At 45.1% G+C, this 19,537-nt stretch overlaps 1 long non-coding RNA gene across 1 annotated transcript; it reads right to left on the reverse strand.

Moving 5' to 3' along the window:
* Positions 1-397: 397 nt before the first annotated feature.
* Positions 398-8,412, reverse strand: LOC122215173. Its single transcript, XR_006200284.1, has 4 exons — positions 8,245-8,412; positions 7,215-7,411; positions 1,836-1,964; positions 398-465 (listed from the first exon to the last, which is right to left on the reverse strand). It is a non-coding gene; the product is annotated as an uncharacterized LOC122215173 (long non-coding RNA).
* Between the last annotated feature and the right edge of the window lie 11,125 nt (positions 8,413-19,537).

Below are 19,537 nucleotides of genomic sequence, written 5' to 3' on the forward strand. Positions count from 1 at the left end.
AGACAGAGCATGAACGGGGGAGGGGCAGAGAGAGAGGGAGACACAGAATCCGAAGCAGGCTCCAGGCTCTGAGCCATCAGCCCGGAGACCGACGTGGGGCTCAAACTCACGGACTGCGAGATGGTGACCTGAGTTGAAGTTGGACGCTTAACCGATTGAGCCACCCAGGTGCCCCAGTGCGATGATTCTTTTTACGAAATTCAAAGAAGGTAAAATTATTTTTACCTGTCCTGTGTACAGGTTGATGCAGTGTGGAAACAGACAGCTGTCCCAATCTCTAACACGAACACCAGAGGATGGGAGGGGGGTGCCTGACCCCAGTTATAGGGGAGGTTCTCTGCTGTGCAACACTGCCCAGATGGGGCGGGTGGTCTGCACATCTTCTGTTGTAGAAACCCTCCTTCCTGCTTATGAACATTTACAAAGCACCTACTATGTGCCAGGCATGTGATAGAAACCAGGGATCTAGGGATAAAAAAAAAAAAAGACAAAACACAGCCCTGCCTTCGGGTGCATAACAGTTCAGGAGAGAGTGTCAGATATACATTTAAACGCTGAGCTGCTTAGTGTTGTGTCTGCCCTAATGAAGGGGAGGGGAGGGGTTATACAAATCAGCCTGGAGGGATCTGTGAGGTCATGGAAGTGTGAGCCGAGGCTTGAGAGAAGAATAGGAATTTGTCATTTATCGGGCATGCACGTAGAGATTTCCCGGAGGTGGCAAGATCTCTGAGCATGTCTGGAAGATTGAACACACCGCCAACAGCTACATATATTTGGAGGACGAAGACAGAAGGGGAGAACGAACAACTGGGCAGATACCTGGGGTTTGTCCTCTGACAGCCTTGGATGACCCAGACAGGACCTGAGGATCCTGTAGGTGACCTAGTACGAGTGAGGACTCGTGAAAAGGAGATTTGGAATACGATTAAGATTTACGTTAAATAACCTGTGCACAGGATGGCCGGGAGATACGCAAGTCTCAAAACGGGGCTGTAGAAAGGCAGCGGTCCAAACACTGCAGGTGGATAAGAAAGGTGGATTTGTGGAAGACACACGAAGGGGAAAAGGAAGTGCCTCTTCTGTTTTGGTGGGGGGGGGGGGACCCAGGAAGACTGTAAACTTTGCTCTCTTTCTGCTAAACATTGTATGTAGTAAGCACACAGTAGCATGTTTCCACTGATACAGTCATTGCTGATTTTCTGTAAACCAAAGTTTGCCTTTTCTTCCAATTGGATAAAGACTAGCTGCCAACTAAATTTTACGTTACTTAAAGGAAAGTTAAAAATAAAGCCTTAATTGTTTGTTTGTTTAAGGAGGATCCAACTCTACCCATCCGCCAGGAATCTACAGTATCCGGGAAATACGTATTAATGTTCTTTTCTGATTTCAGTGAGATTGCAAAAGTCCTACTGGTGATATGCACCGTGGAGCTGACTGTTGTGCCTTTGGCCACGCAGCTGACGGGAAACGCAGGCTGTGCTGATGTCCCATCTCTGCGTTGTGCTCCCACCACACGAGCGAAGTGACAACGCTTTTGCTCGCTGCTTCAGCAGAGCAGGAGGGATATTTCCAGTCAAAACTCATAGCTTTTTCTTCGTGTTCCTTGGGGTAGTGCCATATTCCCATCTGTGTATTTCAGCCCCCAGTAAGAACGCTAACACCTTACAATGTGGACTTACTTCTACTTGTTTGGGTTTCCCTAGACCTTCGAAAGTAGACAAGCTATTATTTCCCCTATTTTAGAGCTTCAAAAATGAGACTCACACGAAAAAAAAAGTTTGATAAAGGTCACAGAGAGGTTAAACAGAAGGGCGAAAATTCGGTCAAACCCAAACCTGAGGTTTTTTCTCCTCTTGTAAACTTCCCAGGACTAGTATTCTTATTTCTCTAGTGAATTCCGGAATGCGGAAGCTGAGAGATTCATGTTTGTGTGTTCCATCAACAGATATCTGAGTGTCTTTTAGCTGTCAAGAAATGAGACATTTACAAAGTGAAGGGAGAGAAGTCACTTTATTTTCCCCCCAACCCAGAAGAAAGCTGATCTTTCCAGGCCCCCTGTAGGTCCGTGGGACATTGGGATTAGTTTGGGGCAGTGGAACATGAGCCACTTCCGGCCACTTATTGTCTCCTCTACTCTCTCATTTCCCTTTTTTCGGCCCAGATTATGGAGAGAATAAAGAGATTTTATATGCCATTGGAGCCACTAAATGGAAGGTCTTGTGCCTGAATCACATGGAAGGCGCTCGACAAACCTTTCATTGCATGGCTGTGAGTAAGCATAAGGTTTTATGTAACAATCCAATGACTGTTTTGGACTTACTTGTTACAGCATCTGAGCCTTACATGCCCTGACTGATACAGATTATATTTTCCTGCCGCCATCTAGTTCTTGCTACCGAAAGCTGTCATTCCAAATACTGAAGTAGCTCAACACCAGCCTTTTCCTCTGCCCTCCCGGCCTTCTTCGATTTGTTACCGGTTGCATCCAGGAATATTTTTCCAGCAAAAATGCGACAACTTCACGTTATTGCTTAAAATCTTTTCATGGCTTCCCAAAGTTCCTAGGATAAACCTTCCCTGAAGGATCTGGTTTCTACCAGTGACACCTCTCCTCATTGTCTACTTTCTCTCTGTATTTGTTTCACAAGATGTACTGTAGCTTTGTCCTGTATTTCTGCTATCACACTGTGACAGAAGTCTGTCCTCCATCCAGTCATGTTCTGGGAAAGGTTTCATGACCAGCTCTCTAGAAAGAAGAGTGTGTGTGTGTGTGTGTGTGTGCATATAAATTTATTTTAAAAGGTACAACTTGCAAATAATAAAACATGCAATGGTATTTATTGTAAACTCCATTCTGCCAATTGATTCTCCCAGAATGTGTTCACAGGTATTTGCTAAACTCTTGAACTCATCACCAACCTATGGTTACAATCAGATCGTAATTGACTAAATCAGTCCATGAATAAATGTTTGATTCCTGTCTGACGCAGCAACGAAGGTGCTCACAATGTTGACAAATGGATGTTGTTATAGTGCAAATGTACGACCGAGAAGGTCTATTGGAAATCTGAAATCCACACATGTGTCAAGGATTTGAGTGGCTTCTCTGATGAACTAGGTCAGAGTTTTCAATTATTGAAAGAATATTACCTCCATTTTTTGTGCCGCTCACAGTGTAACAGCTATCGACATGCGTACTTTCTTAAATCTAGGGAATCAGTGTAATCTTAAATCCAGACAATGAATCAAGCCCTCGTTCGTAGTTTTCCTATTCTATGGCATAAATACTCCTGCCACGACCAACGTCAACCTGCACTGTGACCCCACTGAATGCTCAATGGGGAAGAAATACAAAGCGGTCCATCATGTTATACTTTTGCCACACAAATGCAACATAAGTAATCATTGTTACAAAGTAACAGTAAGTAATTATTTTCACGAATGAGTATTATTGTTACAAAGAAAACTAGGTAATAAAAACATACAGAAAATAATTTGCGCCGTGAATTTTGAGTATTTATGGCGTTTTAATTATTATTATTATTAATCATTTTATTATTATTTATATTTTATTAAATAAATAATATATTTGTAATTATTCTTTTAATTTTTATTATTATTTTCAAGCCCAACATGAGGCTTGAACTCACGACCCCAAGATCAAGACCCGAGCTGATGTAGAGAGTTGGACACTAATGGGGCATCTGGGTGGCTCAGCTCATGATATGTGGTTCGTGGGTTCAAACCCCGTGTTGGGCTCTGTACTGACCGCTTGGAGCCTGGAGCCTGCTTCATATTCCGCTGCCCCTTTTCCACTCGTGCTCTGTCTGTCTCTCTCTCCAAAAATAAACATTTAAAAATATTTAATAAGAGCTGGAAGTTTAACCTACTGAGCCACCCGGACACCCCTTTATTATGTTTTTGTTTCATTTTTTTAAGTTTATTTATTTATTTATTTTTGGGTGGGGGGAAGGGGCAGAGAGAGAGAGAGAGAGAGAGGGAGAGAGAGAGAATCGCAAGCAGGCTCCACACTGTCAGTGCAGAGCCCGACGTGGGGCTCAATCTCAGGAACTGTGAGATCGTGACCTGAGCTGAAACCAAGAGTCAGACACTTAACCGACTGAGCCACCCTGGTGCCCCTTTATTCTGTTTTTAAAATATCAGAATTTATTTAATTATGAATTTATAGAATTTTTTTTTTTAACAATGGCTATGTTTGACAACTGGCTTGCAAAATTCCTGGAAGCTTCATAATTAGCTCTCAGGCCAGTCTCATCAGATGTCAGCACATCATCGCCCCTATTTGTATGTCTAACTCCATATATGTAGACTTCCTTCCTTACCCCTTCTTACTTAGATATCGATCCTTCGTATTTTGCCTCATCGTTTACTCAATCGGGGAAGTCTTTCTTGATTATCTGGACTCTGTGTGTGCCCCACCTTGTTCTTTTTGATTATAATTGTGTTTTTGCAGATGACAAAACAAATTGTATCTTGATAGACTTTCACCTTTATAAAGAACGTTTACGTGTGTTTTGACATTGAGTTTGCAGTTCTGCACGTGAGATGGAGGTTATATACTACCTTCTCTTTTCAGAGGAGAAACCGAGCCTCCGAAAGCACTTTCCTAAGTGACCCGTGTGGATGGAGGTCACGAGATGGTACCTGCGTTCAGGGTCTTACTATTTCAAACACACTGCTTTTCCATGTTAATGCAGCGGCCTTAAAAATCATTCTGTGGGACTAAGCTCACAAGCATGAAGATTGTTTGGGGAATGCCTTGTGATATACAAATAATAGCAACTGTTATTAAGTCAACCCTTCGTTTCAAGACTCATAAGAATCTTACGTAAGTCACCACAAACTTGTTATTTTCTTAATTTTTCAAATCACCAGAAGCGCCTACGACCAGGGAAGAGGTGACCTGAGTGGCTGTGGGTGGGATCAGGGCCTGGCAAGTCTTGAAGGTTCTCAGCTCCAGGGATCTTCCTGCTGCCTCTGGGTTTCTCCCAAGCCCTCTGGCTCTCATTTCCGTGGCATCTGTCTTTACTTGGGAGCGTCATTTGCCTGTGCTATGACTTTTTGAATCCGCTCTGTATTCCGGTACAAATTCCAGAAAGCCTTCATCTGAGGGTCTTAGCAGGACCCATGGGGCAAAGCCCTTCCTGTTGGGCCACATCTTGGCTCACCTGTCAGACTGCAGTGACCTTCAATGTGGTCCTGCCAGCAACGTGTCTTAGACACAGCTGATGGGACCGCTTTCACGAGGCGGCTGTGAGCAGGGCAGAAGCAACATCTAGGGTTTGGAGAGAAACGATAATCGTGACCATCGTGGGCTCTAATCTGTATCTTCTGACTCCAGAGCCGTGAGATGATGTTACAACTCAGGGGGTTTTTTGTTTGTTTTGTTTTTGTTTTTTTTGTTTTTTTGTCTGGAAAGACATGAGTTTAATTTCCTGAGTATTTTCTCTCTCTCTCTCTCTCTCTCTCTCTCTCTCTCTCAGTTCTATGCCCAAGGTTGGATTGAACTCACAACCCTGAAATCAAGAGTCACATGCTCCGAGCCAGCCAGGTGCCCCTCGTTTCCTAAGTAGTTTCTATTTTGTAACTAGCCATCAAAACCTTGTGTGAATCACTTAACTTCTTTGCATTTTGATATTCCTCATGGAAAAAAAAAACCCCAAAAACAAAACAGAAACCAAAACTACAACACCAAGGGATTCCCAAGTACCTGCTTTACAAGGTTGTTAGGATAATGAAATGTGATGACATATGTCAATATCCTGGCCTGGTACCTGATACACGGTAGGTAGTCAGAAATATCATTTTCTTCCTCTAGATAAAAATCGCATCCGGAGAACTCATTTACACAGCCAAAGCGGATTCCATGTCAGACAGTAAAAATGAATAAATGATATTCTTCAGTAATGCGACTGCAAACACATCATTTCACCAGAGTAGGCACTTTGCAGTTGGGTTTCTCCACGCGATGCTTTAAGGTGATATCTGGAGGTAACCACAGGGCACCAGGAAGGGGGCAGAGGGTGCTGGTCAGGAACATGGAGTTTGGAGCCAGACTCCTCGGGCTGAGTTTCAGCTCAGTCATTTCCTCACTGTGGGAGCTGGCACAAGTCATTCGGCCTCTCTGTGCCTCAGTTTCTCACCTCTAAATGGGAATACCAAAGTGCCTGCTTCCCAGGGTTATTGGGATGTATAATTGTTGACACAAAACTAGAACGGTGCCTGCAACCCTGTAGCCATATAAACATCTGTCTGCCCTACAGCTTGTGGCATACTATTCGTATCGTCACTGAGAATTTGGAGCATCTCTAAGGGTATGGAACAAAAGGAAGCCTCTTCAAGAGTCTTCAGAAAGCCCTTGACGATGAAATTAATCTGGACCACTGGAAGGCTTCGTTAGGTCCTTGGGGAATTTAAGGGCAGGAATAATCCACCTGACAAGTAATATTTTGTCGGTTTAAGTTGTAAACAACTGCTCTGGCTATTGTTGAGTTTTACTAATGTATCTGTAAACTTCAAGTGAGCACATGTCCATGACTTAACTCTTGATAAACATCGTATTGTGGAGGAGAACACCCCCACTATATGGCCACCTGGATTCGGCAACACAGGTTTGTGCGGACAGTAAATTCATAGTGACTCAGAACTGTGGGCACTCTCTTTAGGAACAGCTCTTACACCCCGTGGTTCTTTTTTTTTATGTTTAGTTTTGAGAGAGAGAGAGAGAGAGAGAGAGAGAGAAGGAGAGAGTGTGTAAGCAGGCTAGGGGAGCAGCAGAGACAGACAGGGAGACACAGAATCCGAAGCAGGCTCCAGGCTCTGAGCAGTCAGCACAGAGCCCGACGTGGGGCTTGAACCCACGAACTGTGACCTGAGCCGCAGTCAGACCTGAGTCTGAGAAGTCAGACGCTTAACCAACTGAGCCACCCAGGGGCCTCTGACCCTGTGGTTCTATATACATTCCCATAGTTAAGTGAAACTTGCCAAGTAGACGATGTAAATTTGTGTCAAAAGTTTAAAACAATGAAACACTACCAACCGAATGTCATGATGGTTTTGTTTGTAAATTCACGTTGGTTTGGTTGTATATGAAATATTTAATTAAATTTGGATGATATAGTTAAAAGTGGAATTTTTTACTTAATTTTTAACTGTTTTAAAACTAGTGAACAAATCAAGAAGATAATTCTTACAACTGATTATTCCTGGAGAAATAACTTCATTGCAGAGAGGGAAAAGGTGGGGTGGACACCTCTGGGGTAAAATCGGGTTCATGGGCCATGCTAGCCCCTGTCCTTCTCCAGGCTTCATGTTTCTTCAAAGCAAGGGCCACGATGGGATTATCTGTGCATCCCTGGGACTCGGCACCGTTTCGGGCTGAAAGTGTGATCTATAGGTTGGATGAAAGCATAAATGAGCTGCCTGATTTATTCGTTTGGTTCACGAGGCAAGCACTTTCTGTTTACTAGGAACTACTCTTCGTTATGCACATACATCTGAACGGGACAGACAAGAAAGGAAGGGATGGAAGGAAAGAAGGGTGAGAACGGAAAAAGGAAGGAACCCGGTAAGGGATGGCTTCTGTTCCCACATCAACAGCTGTGAGATAGTATCTGTAGCTTTCATATTATTGTCTGGGTCCCAGAAACACCAGGCTCGTTCCTGGACCTTTGAGAAAATTTGAGGACTCTGGTTTGGACCAACCTAGACCAGACAAATCATATCCGGAATAAAGTCAGCTTCAGAAATGTTGCAAGTTTATCACCAAATTTTACTTTCTTCCGCCCCCCCCCCTCACCCCCCAGGAAAGATGCAAGCCCTCACCTTAAAAAGCTAGCAATTTAATGTGCAAATAATCCAAGCATTTCTTAACAAAATCTGCTCTTATGCGAATTAACTTATCTATGCATTGTGCGTGCACATAAATGTAGAACACATATTTTACTAATATTAAATAAACTGCTTACTTTTAAATAGAACTAACCCAATCTCCCCTTTTAGATTCCCTTTTAATTTTCGAGTGCATATACTTGCATAATTTACCAGAGAGACAGGTTCCTAGGCCCCTTGTAGAAAACCCACACAGTGCCTCTGTGCCCTGAGCCTGCTTTTAATTATAAATATAGCTGGTTACACCATTAAAAGAACACACACACACACACACACACACACACACACACACACACACACACATTAAAATTTCACATCTGTGTGGAATAATACTTGGAAACAAAGCTCGCATTCTTTTAACGGGAGTGATTTGCTGCGCGCAAGCGTGCGGCAGGGAGGCGAGTACCACGGTCCGGCCACATGGCTTTAAGTGGACAAATCACCGTGTCACATTGTGCTGTCCCTCCCCACGTGCGGCTTCCTGCTCAGGCTTCAGCTAAATTCATTTTACGTAGCTAAGATTCTGAAGGCGAGGCACACAAGGCGTTCTTTCATAAGCTGGGAGGTCATAAAAGGGTGTGTGCGGCGGGGGGGGCGGGGCTTCTGAGCGCCGTGGGGGAGGGGACGCTCAGCCCGTTCTTTCCGAGCGGCAGGTGCAGCTGCGAGGTGGCAGGTGCAATCTGAAGAAAGCACCGCACGATGCTGAGCAGGAGAGTCAGGATCGCTCCATTTTCTCTTTGGAAAGCTTCCGCGCTAAGTATTCCCCTGTGTGGAGGGGAGATGGCCCCTTCCCCGTCGGAAAGCGGTCAGTGGACGATCGGCAGCAGAGGAGATGCTCATCTCCGCCTGCAAGCGACTGGACTGCGCCCGTGGGTCCTCACACTTCCTTGGGAACGTTCCACTCCCCCGGCGTCGGCCCTCTTCTTAAATCATTTTGACTCCACAATTGTGGGAGGACCTAATGGACTTTGTTTGGACCGACCTTGTGCAATGTCACCTTAAAAATTATGATTTCCCAGGTGGATTCCTTATTCCTTAAATGGATCAATGGATTTAATTGTTTTGGGGGACAATTAAAAAAAAAAAACTTGGTCAACGGAAGGAAAATACAGGAAGGGGTTACTTCTCAGTAATGTTTTTGTTCCAGAAAAATGCCCACATGATACAAATATGCCAGAGGTAACCACTTTATTATCACAAACAGCCGTGTGAACGATCTGGTTCAAGAATGAAGGCCAATTTGTGGAATGGATTGGGATGTCACAGACACGGGAAAGGTTTAAGATCTTAGAAGCTGGCCATGTCAGTTTCTACCTGGCCAGAGGATTATTGGGACTTATAATCCAGCAGTGATGGGCAGAGTATTGTATTTTTTCACACAGGGTTCTTGTTTGTGAAAAATTGCTTCACGTTGCTTGAAACCGGCAGAGGGTTATCACGAAGGCATCTGTGGTCTCACGAGGAATTTCCGGGAATTGTAAACCCTGCACACGGCAGCTCACCTTCCCTGTGGCCTCTCCCACGTCTGGACAAGCACAGCCAGACACGTCGGTGGCCAGAGCAAAGGGCTCCGCTGGGTGGGGGGGTCTGCTTGGCAGGCTGCATCGATCGGAGCGGGAGGATTACCGCGCTATGGACTGTTAATCAATAGATATGGGTGCAGCCCCTTGCTCTCAGTGCAGTCGGGTTAATAAGTGTCTACACAGAACAATGGGCTGAAACACAATCTCCCCATTCAAGGAGCCCAAAGACGTAGGACTGTTTGTTTCCACAGCCTCTTTGGGGCATTGGACCTTTACCCGAGTGTGGCCTGGGCAGTCTGGTCGGCTACGGGCGCTGTGTTCCAGAGTCCTCTGCCCGGCTGACATGGCAGGGCGGTCTGGGGAAGTGTTTGTGGGAACCCCAAAGCCTTTGTTGGCTCCCGCTTTGTCTCTCTGACGATGGCATGTAAAACTGTTTGTGGTTTTGTGCCTGAGACTTTGGGGTCTTATTGGGCTTGGCAGTAACTCATGCAGAATACCAGCAGTTTAGGAGACAAGGAGAAAGGCCCATGTTCCCTGACAAAGAAAGTTCCAGACTGCCAGACCCTTGCTTGAGCAGAAAGCATCACCTGCTCTCAAACAGAAAATGAGGGGTGCCTGGGTGGCTCAGTTAATTGTCTGACGTCGGCTCAGGTCACGATCTCACAGTTCACGGGTTCAAGCCCCGCATCGGGCTCCCTGCTGTTGGCGTGGATCCTGGAGCCTGCTTTAGATCCTCTGTCCTCCTCTCTCTCTGTCCCTCCCCCTCTCATGCTCTCTGTTTCACTGTCTCAAAAATAAATAAACATTAAAAGATATTTAAAAAAAAGAAAATGAAAGAAAAAGAAGGAAGAAAGGAAGGAAGGAAGGAAGGAAGGGGAAGAAATAAAATGATAAGACAACCTATAGGTGTTTGATATGTAGAAAAATGCCAGCAGACTAGAGCAAATACCCCGTGAATATTTAATCGCATGCTGTCTAAGAAAATCAGGCCTGGTGCAGTCATGTATTTTCTCTGGCAGAGGTGGAGATGGGAGCTGAAGAATCAGAGAGGAAATCTGCGTGTTTCTCTAGCCCAGAAAGCCCATGGTTCCAATCACCCGTAGTTTTGATAGGTCCTACTCCACATAGACAAAGGCATAGAAACAGCCTCCCCTACAAATTTCAGTCCAAGTAAGCATGTGCAACGCCAAGAGCGAAAGAGACTTTGAGTCCGTGCTGTCCTGTGGGAGGTCTCAGTTTCCCTTGGACAGACAGTCCCGATTTCAAATGTTTTGTTCCACGGACCCCCCATCGCTCTGACACTTGCCCAGATAGCGCTGTGATTTCAGTGCAGCTGATCCCCCACCTTCGCGGTCTTTTGGTCCCTTGCTGGAGGTAAGTTTCCAAGTATAATTTCTCACACTTGTGGTTGTGTAATTAAAAAAACAAACCACACACACACACAAACCACACCCTCACTTTTTGAAACACGTAATCGTATAACAAGAAAGGGAAAAATGGGTTCAAGCTATTTAAATAGGCAGGGTTAACTGCTTGTTCATTTACTGCAACGTGAAAGATACGTATACAATTTATCAGCTATTCGTACTTTCGAATGACAAATCCTTTCGTTTTTAACTTGTAGACTCTCGTCTGCATTCCTGTCCTGAGTGCACCCACTCTCCCCAGGTTTGGGATGGTTAGATGGGTTAGATGGCGACAGTGGAAAGGAAGGGTACTTTCTGTCTTCCTAGTATACCTCTCCTTCTCCACGGAGGCCAGCCCCGGTGAAGGGGGATCCGTGTCCCCCCCCGGAAACCACCACTGGTCTGGCCTTTCTGTGCACTAGGATTCTGTGGCTCACTTCCCTTGTCATAAGCTGACACAGGAATAGAGACGAAAACATTTTAGACCAAGTTCTTCCATTTCTATGTTGTACACTTTTAGAGTCACATCGTTTACCGCATTAAGAATGGACTTTAAATATGTTAGTGCGTGAGGTTTTCCATGCATTTCTCCCGTTATGACCTCTGCTTACACTCTCTCCATTCTTTTGACTCTGGTGTCTGATTATGTTCCCCCAGAGGCTAAGAAGGAGAAAAGAAAAACAGAGGGAAGGGAATATCTCCAAGTGCATTTTTGATCATTTTTATGCTTAATGTGAGGCTAAGGCATGAATATCAATTCTACAACCCCGAATCAATAATGCTCTTATTATTGCAGCATTGAGCGCTTCGTACATGGAGTACTCTGGTGGAAAAGCACTGGGAAGCCAGTACAAAGCGTGGGTCCATTTTTTTTTTTTTTTTTGTCCGTGGCTTCTGGCAAGTAGCCTAAGTGAGTGATTACCTTCTTTCTCTCTGTTTCCTCAAAATGAAGGTGATAATAGTGGCCTCTTTTTCTTGATAGGAATGCTTTGTGATCATAGATAAAAAGACCTTCAATTTTTAAAGTTATAGTAACCATTTTTTTTAAACAAAAATTAGGATGTATTCTGGCATGGGGGTAAGCTCTTCTAAATCAGGAAGATTCTGGAAAATCCTGATAGGAGTAAATTCGAATCTAATGCAATAAAGTGCCATTTATTTTTCCCTTTTACAGAAAAACGCATTCCCTAGACACATCTGATGATTTTTTGAAGTTGGTATTCACAACACGGTCATTACTGAATTTTTAAGTATGCGTGAATTTAACAGATATCGGGTACTGCCTTATAGCTTTTGAATAAGGTTGTAATTCTAAGGTTGTGATTTTGGGTCATTTTCCTTTTATTTCTTCCAGTAAAGGAGTCTCTCATGTATATGGGGAGCTATCATCTTGTGTAATCTGTAATGCCAATTCTCTGTGTTTTACTCCAGCAAGAGGCATGTAAAATGAGGTTCAGCCCCACTGAAATCGAGTCTGAAGAATGGAAATAGGTAAATTGTGATCTTTTAAAAATATGCTCCCTGTTTTCTTTGGATTTATTAGCCATACCGGATACATGGTTTCCCATTTAATCTTCTTCTGTTTGTAACCTTGCCACTTCAGGCGGATTGGGGATTTGGAAATAGAAATAAAGCAAGTCAGAATAGACGAAGCACATACATGAGTGAACGGTTGTGGGCAAGTCATTTAAACTCGGAGTTTCCGACTATAATGGATGAAACAGGCGTACTACCACCTACGGCGAATAGATTGCATTCTGAATTCACTGAAATTCTTCGAGTGTAGTACCTTACAGCCCTGGTATATTGTAAATGCTCAAACTGGTATCTTTGATTATTATTACTATTATCTACACTGTCAGGGGCTAAAGAACCCTGACAAGGGTCCAAACCAAGATGGAGACAGAGAAGGAAAGGCCACAGTAGTCTGGGGAACAGAGCTGGATGGCTCGAGGAGTCAGGTTTCATTTATTTTCTGTGGTCAGCCAGGTCAGCTTATCTGCCTGGGACCACAGTGTCTGAGAAGCGGTGATTTAGAATTCAGGAGGGACTGGGGCCATGTGGATGCTCCTTTCCTGTTCTAACCATGAATCCATCGGCTGCTCTCTATTGCTAAGGGGCTCTGTTGTGCTGGGGGGCCTTTGTTCCCTTCTCTGCTAAGGCTCCCCTCACACCGATCTTCATTAATCCAGAAAGGAGGGCTATTCGAGGTTTCCTGGTCTAGAAGTCACTCATAATCCCACAGAGTCTGTACTTGACCTGTTTCTCTTTGCCCACCATAAAGATGATGCATCTAGCCAAAGCATTTGGCAGGAATCTCATTAAAGAAACTAGATGAGACTGTGGTGAGTGACTCTTTCAACCCGAGGTGCGTTCCAACAACGCGAGACATGTGCCATCCTCTCCGGCACTTATTTGGGCTTTGGGGGTAGGGTTTAGCTGAAGAGAAAGAAGGTTTATGTCACGATGCCAGCTTTCAAACTCGCTGTTCTGTTTGACACAAGCAGTGGCAGAGAAGAACTCTAGGAGCATTCTTCATGTTGCAGGGTACTCGTGGATCAAAACTTTTGGGGGAAAAGAGAAGAGGTGTGAATACTCCCGAGATAACTGCTTAGTTTATGTCCCATTAAGCCAGGGGCTTTAAGAGAAAAATTGGGGAGCAGCTCTTTGAAGTAAAAATGTAGTCACTCAGTAGAAGGAACAGAAGACAGATTTGAGGAAATTTCCCAGAAAGGCGAACAAAAAGACCAAGGATCAGATAATAGAAAAGTTCCTTAAATTAGAGGCTCAGCCCAGAAGATACAATATCTAAGTAATAGGGCCTCCACACAGACACCAAAGAAAAGGAGAGAAAAAAATCTTCAATGAAGTACTTGAAGAAAATTTCTCGGAAACAGGCACATAGGTCTTAAAACTGAAAGGATTCACCCAGTGGCCAGCACAATGGAAGGAAAAAAGCCCCCTACTGAGTGATATTATCATGGCATTTCAGACACTAGAGACAAAGATCCTACAAGTTCCCCGGGAGGAAGAAAGGAATCACTTACAAAGCCCTTGGATTCAGAACACCATGGACTTTAAAACAGCAGTGCTAGAAGCTACAGGAAAATGGAATAATGCCTCCACGCGTCTGAGAAAAGATACTCTTCGATTTATAGTTGACACCCAGGGAAGCCATCAATCAAGTATGAGAGTAGAATGCAGACATTTGCAGACGTGCAAAGTGTCAACACCTCACTACCACAGGATATGCCGTGCAAGAGAAGCACGTGGACAAAGGGGATCCGTGAGTTGCAAGGACCAAAGATCCAGCAGCAGCAGGTGGAGGGCGTCGCTGGGTGATGGTGCTGGAGACGCCCGACCACACCTGTGCCACTGCGACCAGGTGACAGAAGGAAGGCCATCCCGTCACAAGATGGAAAACTAAAGGGCGCAGAGCGTCCGTGTTGTTTGAATGTATTGGGTACACGTCGTGTAGAGATCTGGGGAGGACTTGGCTGAGAGATACATGGAAACCAAGGCAATAGAAAATCAAGAATGGAAATTTCATGGCAAACACAAGGCTCCGAGGAAGGAATCGTAATTGGCATGGGGCACCGTGCTCCAGGAGCACTCACACTTACCTGAGAGTCTTGTGGTGGCATCTCGGTCCATCCCAGATTGAGAAGGGACAATATTAGGAAGATGCATATATTGCATTTGCCATAACAGTTCTCTCCCAGCCACAGAGGTGGCATATCATCCTCTTGATTTTGACTGTGGGCAGAGGGATTTTAAGGTTTTCTGCCATAGAGGCTGCTCATGGGTCCCAGTCAAAAAGCCGTGGAGACATGAAGACAAGACCACTCATCAACTGAGAGTGGTTCTTGGTTTGCAGAGTTTGCTTTATTCAGATAGAAACCAACTTGCTCCTTAGAGTTCTGAAGAGGGTGAGTGGTGTGTATGGAGACCAAGGAAGAAAGGGGCAGTGAGGGAGGGCTGAGAGTGGCCCTGTGAAGCGTTTTCGTGCCAGAGGAATTGGAGGTCAGGGGGACCCCAAGGAATTGCTCTGGTGAGAGATTGATTTTCAGGCCATTTTTAGTTGTAAAAATCACTCCCAGGAAGATCACTACATGAAGCCCTGCTTCTGTGAATGAGACCTCACCTTCCTCGGCTGGTGTCTGTTATGTCTCGTTGAAGAAAATTAGTAAAGTACCGAAAAGTACAAAGAAATGACCATTGTTTTCATATTGGCGTGTTTTCTTCCCAACCTTTGCTGGTATACTTCTTAAATTGGGGGCTTTTTTTAATATATAAAATTTTATATCCTGCTTTCTTCTGCTAAACCTTATACAGTGCTCCTAGGACATTTAAAATTCTTCTAAAATGTATCTTAATGCAGAATAATATTTCAGTGTATGTTACTTGATAATTTACTTAACTATGTCTCTGATATTAGTGTAAAGGCCTTTCTGATTCTTCACGATGTTGAGGCAAAATCTTTGTTCAGGAATTCTTGACTATATTTCTGAGTATCTATCTGGGAGTAGATCTCAAAAAACAGAATCATTAGGTCCACTTGCCTTTGGAAAGTTGTCTCAAAGTCCACAGTTAGTGCAGTACAAGAAGATGTTCATTTGTTATGCTCCTATCATCGCTGTGTTTGTTTTAAAAAATCTTAGGGCACTTGGGTGGCTCAGTTGGTTAAGCACCTGACTTCAGTTCAGGTCATGGTCTCGTGGTTCATGAGTTCAACTCCTGTATCAGGTAAGCTTGAGCTCCACTCTAGGTGAGCACAAGCCTTGCTTCTGGTGAACATGGGCCAAGCTTTGGGTGAGCCCTGCTTCTCTCTCTCTCTCTCTCTCTCTCTCTCCACTCTCACTCACTAGTGCCCTCTCTCTCTCTCTCTCAATAATAATAATAATAAAGTAAAGGCTTACCTACCTATTAAAAAAATTTAAAAACAAATCTTAGTTGATGTAGTAAGATAATATTAAATATCTTAATTTATAGTTTTTAAATTTCTGAATGGTATTGAATGTGTTTTCATATACTGTCTGTCACCAGTATGTCTGCTTCTGTGAATGAGTTATAAGTGGGTTTCATCCCACCCACAGGAGGGTTTTAAAAAATGTCCCTTGACTATTTTCATTATCTTCTATGTTGGTCACAATTACATTTCCTCTGCCGGGCTGGTTTGCTGGGGCTCCTCTTATATTCTGTACCAGGTGATGGATGGGGTATCTTCCTCTCTCTTCCTCTCTGTCTTCAAGCGGGAGAGGTCTGGCTGCCAACATCATGTCTCAGTGTCTCTTGGGGGCGTCTTTACCGCGCCCTGTGCCTATGGCACTGCTGTCTCTCACTTGGGCTGCTGTGGCGTCCTTCCTAGGTGGGGAGACTACTTTCTGCTCTCTCTACTCTTTGTCTTTCGACTTCGACGGTCCTCCGAGAGTCGACATTCAGGTGTCTCTGGATCTGCTTGGGATGCATGCTCCCCACCCTTCAGCACAGGCACGCACACATGCACGCTGATGTTTGTGCGCGCGCGCACACACACACACACACACACACTCCTCACAATGTCTGTCTTCCACGCACCTTCTAGTTCTTAGCTTAAATGCCGTCTGTGGTGAGCTAGATGGTGACCCCCAGAGCGTGTGAATGCCACCTCATTTGGAAAAGGAGTTTTTGCAGACATAAATTAAAGATCTCAAGATGAAGGCCTTACAAGCATCTACAAGTCTTTTTATGGCACGTGGGAGAGAGGACACGCATGGGGGAGAAGGGCATGTGGAGGCACAGGCAGAGATTGCAGGGTTGTGGCCAGAAGAAGGAAGGAGGCCCACGGCCGCCAGAAGCTGGAAGAGGCAAGGGGTGGATGCTTCTCTCGAGCCTTTGGAGGCAGTGGGGGGCCCCTGGATTTCGGCTCAGGTCATGATCTCATGGTTCATGAGTTTGAGCCCCACGTCGGGCTCTGTGTTGACAGTGAGGAGCCTGCTTGGGATTCTCTCTCTCTCTCTCTCTCTCTCTCTCTCAAAATAAATAAATAAACTTAAAAAATTTTCTTAAAAAGATTTCAAATGTGACTTCCGGGAGACAGGACCCCACACAAACATGGTGTGTAAAGCAGGAGGTCTCCCTTTCCTTCCACCGACATGCCCACAGTTTTCTGTATTTACATACGTGTACGTATACACATAGGTGCATACCGATTTTATAACATTCATAGGATCACGTTAAACACACTCTTTTTCCTAAAATTTGCTTTCTCCCCTAGTGATGTGAATATGCATATTCAGGTCAACACATGTACCATTAACTCATCATTGCCTCATAACCGCACAGCTACCTGTCTGTTCCACAATTGGGTCGTGCCATGACTCCCTTTACCGTGTCCTATTGATGGACATTCGTGTTTTCTACGTAATCCCTTCCCAGAGGTGGCAATGATTATCCTCACACTTAAAACTTAAAAGCTTTCACAAATATGCTTTAAAAAGAGCTTCTACAAGACCAATTGCTACATCAAAGGGAATTTACATTTCTGATGGGTGCTAACAATTAGCCTTCAAGGAATGTTTCGCCAACTTATCCTCCCGTCAAAATTATATACTACTGCAGTTTCCCACATTCTTGCAACACTCAAAAACTTTTCCAATCTATTGGGTGAAAAATAATAAATATTTAATTATGGTTTTAATTAGTTCTCACTTGACTGCTGATGATACCACGCTTTTTATGAGGTAAGTAATTGGCTCTAAAATTTATTCTCTACGTACTGCCTGCTCATTTGCTTTGCTTACTTTTCTATTAGTCTATGAATATTTTTTTTATTGATTTGTAGGCACTCTTTATATATTCTTGAATAAATCCTTCTATTCTTTCCTGTGCTTCTATAGGTTGTACAGTTTTTAATAATTCAAGTAACACATTGCATAATATAACCGGTATGGCAACACTGACTTGTCCAGAGGAAATTAGCGATATGTTCTAAAAGTGTAATTCTCTTCCCGTTATTGTTTAATTCTCACTTGTGGTTTCAAGGTCTTATGTTGGCTGTGGTTCATTCAAACTCGAGGACACGGTGATTTGTGTTAGTGACACGTGTCATTCAACTCTCTGCTTGTCACGGGACCTACCTGTGCAGCCAGAGGGGAACACCTGAATCCTCGTGAGAGGATTGAACCGGTTACGCTGAACCACAAGGGGGAGGTGTCTGACCTTAACTGTGAGAGGTGGACTCTAATCTCTTGACCCTTAACTAAAAGACAAGTGGAAGACAAAGCACGCCGCCCAGCCGGCTTGCTAGCTTGGGTTAACATTTACCAGTTTTTTCTCTCCCCCCCTCTGAATCGCAGGCACTGATTTGATGACATAATTGAACGGGCCGCAGTGGCTGCAGGACATGTTTTGGAATGTAGACCAGATCCTCTGTTGCCTCGGTCAGTGTGACGCCCGCCAATCTGAAGGACATGGGAGGGAGACGTGATGGGCTGTGGGTGTGAATACGTCTTCTTAGTACCTTTCAGCTGCCATTTTACTCTTATCTTCTCCAAATACCTGGACGAATGCAAAGAAAACACGGAGCTGAGTCAAAAGTGCAGAATTATTAATCAAGCCTTGCAAACAAACGAGCTGCTTGGCCCCTTTGGTGGGCGGAATTCTCAGAATTGTAGAAATGAAAAATCGTGGTGAAACAGGGGGCGTTTGATTCTTGTCTGGCTGAGTTTATCTCAACCCCGTGTTTACTCTTCGTTACCTTTGAGCAAAAGACACAACTGCCTTGGAAGAGTACAGCCGTTCCATCATGTGAGAGGCTCCTCTGTGCAGATACCGTCCATTAATCAAAGGCTGGGACGCCAGGCTTGGCTCACCGGGGCCGGGCAGGTGGAGGCCACCTACGTCCGGCACGCTAACGATGACAGACTCTCCTACTATGCCCGTCAGGGTGACTTTCCCTAATCCGTCCTAAGCTGTGGTGACCCTCGGAGCGTGTGGTGACAGCTGTGAAGTCAGACGCTGCCTCCCGCTCCGAGGGGCTTGGCGACTCTGATTCGCGTCGCAGGAGGGCCGCGGGATGCGGGAGAGCGGGAGCCTCAGAGAGGAGAGAGAGAGACAAGCCCTCGTGCACGTCGGAGATGACAAGGTACACACGTCCCCCTCAGAGACTTTCACGAGCAGGAGCACCACAACAGGCCGGTCCCCTTGTCCCAGCATCAAGTCCTAGTGCCAGACCCACCCCAGAGTCTCAAGGACAATCAGCAGTAGGCCAACCGCAAACTTGAGCTAGTCTTCTATTTCAGCAGACGCGTCACCAAGCGCGTTCTTTCCAGGGGGGCTGCAGCGCGGTCCCGAGACGTGTTCCAGAACGTTTCCGACCATGGGCGGCAACTGGATCCGGTTTTTTCCGTTGCCTGGTGCTTCAGGGCACGGGTGTCTTCACAGACCACTTGGCCAGGAGCACAAATGGTCCAGGGGAGACCCTTTGTCCGATGGGCCAGCGAAAGCAGACGGTGACCCGGGTGTGAGCGCACTAAACTCACCCTGAGCTCGTGCGTTCGCGGGTTTCCCACAGCCCCCTTGGTCGGGAAAATCTTCCCTCCCACCTTTTAGTTAAAAAAAAAAGCAAATAATCGTTCTGGGGGGGCCTGAGGGGTCCGAGGGGGCGGCCCCCTCAGCACGCGTGGTTGCAGCTGGGGCGATGCATTAGGCGCCCTT

Source organism: Panthera leo, chromosome A3 (assembly GCF_018350215.1).
Source record: "Panthera leo isolate Ple1 chromosome A3, P.leo_Ple1_pat1.1, whole genome shotgun sequence".
NCBI lineage: Eukaryota > Metazoa > Chordata > Mammalia > Carnivora > Felidae > Panthera > Panthera leo.